We start from the raw sequence: 5,181 nt of genomic DNA on the forward strand, positions 1-5,181 counted from the left end.
TTCCTTTCTCAAAATTGTATTTAAATAAATAGAAGTTGTAGTGGCAATATTTATGGAAAACACATGAAATATATAATTAATTTCAATCTATGTTTCAAACTAAAAGTTAACTCCAAAAGTTGGAAGAATGAGACTACTTTCTGAAACATGCTTTCACATCTGTTTACCATATACACATATATACATGCATATATACGAATGTGTGTCTATTCAGTTGTACAGATATGCATATATATAATTCTTTAATAAAATATGAAAACCATATTAAGAAAATGTTTTCGATTTGTATTTAGAGGATTTGATATAATACCATTTTAATAGGCATTTATTGAATTCCTACTATGTATGAAGTTCTCTCTACTAGATAAATTGGGGTGACATAAAAATAAATAAAAGATAATTCTTGCTCTCCAAAGTCCATATTTTAGATGTTTAGATGGAAATCCAAACACGTTTTGTTAGTATATGTATGGGAACACCAAATGGAATTAGTATAGTTAATCAGGTTCATCCTATGTTTGTTAAGATGGCCCCAGAAAGAGTGAAATTGGTTTTCTACCTCTTTTTCATGTGGGAATGGGTCATGTATTTTGGTTTCACATAGTTCAACAGCTATTACAATAGTTGCTGCCGGGCTGCCTGGGTGGCGCAGTTGATTAAGCATCCTACTCTTGGTTTCAGCTCAAATCGTGAGATTGAGCCCCACACAGGCTCCATGCACAGTGTGGAGTCTGTTTGAGATTCTCTCTCCCTCTACCCCTCCCGCTTGTGCTCTCTCTCTCAAATAAATAAATAAATATTTTAAAAAATAGTTACTGCTATGGATTTTCAACCGAATCCAACAAATATACTATCGGCTAGGTGTTGCATCAAGCCTAAAGTTTAAAAGTCTTGTCGTAAGACAAGAGCTTGCCCTAAAGGAGCTGAGTCTCAAATATATACTTCACTACATACCACCTGCCAGTCTTACAAGCCAAGAAATATTTAGGCACTTGCCATTAAATCTTTTTATATGTCTTCTTCTGTGTTTTGTTTTTCTCATATAATTTTATTCTAACTGATAATATAGCCACATGGCATACAACTTCAAAGATTTTTGTCATCATTATATCAATTTGGCGTATAAAAAGGTCTTTAAAATGTGTTGTAATTTTTTCATAAAGGTGAATCATGTTTATGTTTATATTATGCTTACTTCTAAACTTCAAAAATATAAAGGATAATTGGTAAGATGTCTTCAGACCTGTGATATTATGATCTTAAAGTCTGGAACCTGGCCCTTTATTTACACCTACTCCATGTAATTTATGAAATATTTTTCTCATATGTGTGTTATGCAATTTAATCCAACTTCAAACAACTTATACGTAATTTCCAGAAACAAATCTACTAAGGTGGTAGAAGCCATTAGATATTTTCATCTATACATATAGCTTTAGAGAAATCATGTTTTACTTCAAAAGTTTTATTTGTTATACCCTATCATGGTGCTTTTCCTTATGACTATTAAAAAAAAAAAACAATGCCAAATTAAAAAAAAAATGCCTTGCAATCTTAAAAAACAATTGAGGTTATTGCCTTGTGCCATATACTTCATATACTTGTAATTTAAATTATAGCAAATCTTTAAAACAAAGAGCTACAATTTTCTTCATTTTTAAATAGTATACAAAAGCTCCAACTTAATCTAAAACAGAAGGAAAGGTAAAATCTGTTTGGATGCTCTGACCTGGTAGACTGCTAAAAATGACTTTGTAAAGAAATTACTTTGGTTTAACAATAACTCTCCCCCCCCTTCTTTTTTTTCTTCTTCTTCAACAACGGGATCATAGTAGTCTATGGAAATTATGTCTTTAGTTTTCAGCCTATTGATACATTTTTGTCCTTGAAGGAAAGTAGCAAAAATAACATGGCTTTTAAAACAAACACATCAATTTCTTAAACCAAAAATAATCCTGAGAAACACATTTGCCTTTACTCCTGGCTTTATATCCATTCAACTGACTTCTTCCTTGTTTGTGTGCCTCTTCATTAAAAATCTAATTTGAAATGAAACATGTTTTGTAACATCAGTAAGAATCCCTGCTGCCACTATTTGTAAAACATGTAAATTTCTAGGCTTTCTTTTTTTTCTACTTCATCCATGACATAAAACAAATTAGTATTCCTCCACACAGAAAAGTACTATAGTCAATACTAGGCTTACTAATGGCCAGCTTGCATTTTTAGTGCACACTTCTTAAGTCAGAAGTAGTCCATTTTAACTAAAGTCCATCATAATTACATACCAGGTCTCTCATATGTCTACCAAGAATAAAAATACCCCAACCTAGCCAACTCATTTGCATTGTAATCTAATTTTGAAATTGCTTTATCAGTGCAATAACACATTCAATAGAGCTTTTGTCTTATTGATGAAAAGGGAATCCACTTGGTTAGGGAGTACATAACATTTTTTAATTAAATTTGTGTTATTATTGTCTTTACATCCAAAGGGCCAGGTGATGGCAATGTTCCATGGAGGAAAATAATATTGCTATAATAACAACAATAGTCATGAAAATTTAATAACATTTTCACTGAGACATGATGACATAATAATAAATATGTAATCATTATTTAGGCACTTTGTAGTGTTAAAGTAATCAATAAGAATATTTGCTAAATAAAGGCATTTCTAGACATTGATGATACAGAGATGGGATAAATATGACTCCTGTAACCTAGTTTAAGAGGTAGATCTCATTCTACATACAAAGATAAATAACAAGGTGGCCAGTTATGAGATGTCTGTGAGTCAAGTTATTGGGTAACTGTTTGAAGAAGCCTTAGAAAAGAAAGGGAATGGGACGGAGATTCTAGGCAGGAAAGGATATAGCTATAGAAATAAACATGACATGTTAAAATAGTGGCAAGTTTGAATTTATATAAATAAATAAATAAATAAATAAAAACAATGACAAGTGGACCAGAGAAATGGTCAAATTCAGTGGAGGCCAATGCGAGCTGAACCTGGAAAGGTGACCTGAGCCAGACTGTGGAGTATTTTGAACGTCCAGCCAAGGAGGAAGGAGTATATTGTCTAGGAATTTGGATATGACTAAATGACAATTTCAGTGGGAATTTAAAGGGACTGAAGGAGGCTAAGGTCATTTTCTAGGAAGAATTTGTAGGATTTAGTGACTGAAGGAGAGAATAATAGAATAGAGTTAAGGATGACACAAAGCTTTAAATATAGGTGACTAGAAAAATGAAGACATCAATTCTCTGTAAATAATTCTTAAGAATATTTTCTCCAAGGTACAGCAAGGAGAATTTTCCAATAGGAAAGTCTGAAAATTCAGTGAAAAAAAAAAGTCACTCAAGTTATACAAATGTTTATGTGAAAATCACAACTGTTAATTTATCAATATTGACAATGACAGGCCAAGATCATAGTGAAAATGTATATGAATTGTGTCTCTGAGCATGCATTTACTTAGCCTTCTTGTAATTAAGTCTAGAATTTCTACATGTAATGTTAAACATGTGCACTTATGTTGAATTTTATATAATGCATAAAAGTATTTATAAGAATTCTATGCATTTCTGAGAGTTTACTAATCATATCATTTTAACTACTTTTGAGTACTTAATCATGTTTGAAAGTTTAAAAAAAATAGAAACTGCTGAACCATAATTAAAAATTTTAAGAAACCTACAAGGAATGCTTATTAAACATTAAAAGAGAAATAAAATAACTCTAGGACCATGGTCAAGAAGAACAGAGAATACTGAAGAAAGGAAAGAACAAATTGAGATTTAAAGAGTGAGATGCCCTAAGATCAATCAAATAGCAATACCAGATGTGAACAATCAGCAAGCTCTAACAAATGTGAAAGGGCAGAGGTCAGGAAATAAGTGTTAAACCCATGAGCACTGCAAGATAAGGTATCAGAAACAAGAGTTAAACACATTGAATAAAGGCAATCTGATTTAAATAATAACAATCAATAAGGTGTTACAGAATAACATACATTACGCGAAGTGTAACTAGTTAAGCTTTAGCAGGCTATCCAACCCTGATTTTAAAAAAGTGACTTTGCTTTTAGTATAATTTAAAAGATTGCACAAGAAAAAATACCGTGAGAAAAAGAAGAGTTTCATTTAAAATACGGTAAAATAATTTGGTACTCTTCATTTTTTGTGAAGAACCAGTCTATTACAATTAAAAGCTCTTTGCATTGGATTTTGTCAAGACCCAAGTTTATTCTGGATTTAGGTACAACATACATGAAGTATTCTCCACATACTGCTTCAATACAGAAGAACCCTGTGCTGCTCTAAAGATCCCCAAAGTGAATAATAAACCCACACAACACCATGAAATAATTTAGGCACTGGTTGTTAGTAGGAGTAAAATGTACACAGAATGAGTAGACATCCTCCATCTAGGAGATAGATGACTGGCAGCTCAGACAAATTCCAAAGCAGGTAAGTCTGGCCTTTTTTAGCTTTATTTGACTCACTATTTCTGGCTTCTGATCACAAAGTGCCTACTCAAGTATCTGATAGGAAGAAGGTACCTAGGAGATGTTTAGTAAGTTAAATTAATGTATATGTGAATCGGAGATGTGCCCAAGAAGTGCAGATGGTCATAATCTTAAAAGCTAAAAAAAAAAAAGAAAAAAAAGTTTCAGAAATATTTACTTTTGCATTTGTAGAGAGCACATTTTCCTGAAGGGGCTGGCAATTTGCCAAGCTCTTGTTGGGGTCATATGGAAATAACAAATTCTGTCACCCTTTCTCTTTTCTGACATATCTGAACTCATAAAGCTATTATGTTAGCTTCACAATTTTATTTTAATTCACACATCTTCAGGACAGCTAATTTTTCTTATGTCAACTGCTCCTGAGTTCTTGTTTTAAGTCTCCATGACTAAAGGCTATCTTCTACTTTATTTACATATTTTTTTTTTCTTAAACCTCACCTTTCTGGAAAGCCAGCAACTCTAACACAGGGAGTTGAAAACCCAATCTCAGTCATCTTCCTTTTGTCCCTGAGTTTTTAAATGGGATGGACAAAATTATCTTTTATATACTTCATTTCACTGCACATTCATTACCCTTCAGGTTCTAACTGCAGAGAAGAAAAGGGAATGTTGGAAGCCCCTCTGGAGCCCCAGAAATCAAAAGTATTTC

This window comes from Halichoerus grypus, chromosome 4 (assembly GCF_964656455.1).
Source record: "Halichoerus grypus chromosome 4, mHalGry1.hap1.1, whole genome shotgun sequence".
Classification (NCBI taxonomy): domain Eukaryota; kingdom Metazoa; phylum Chordata; class Mammalia; order Carnivora; family Phocidae; genus Halichoerus; species Halichoerus grypus.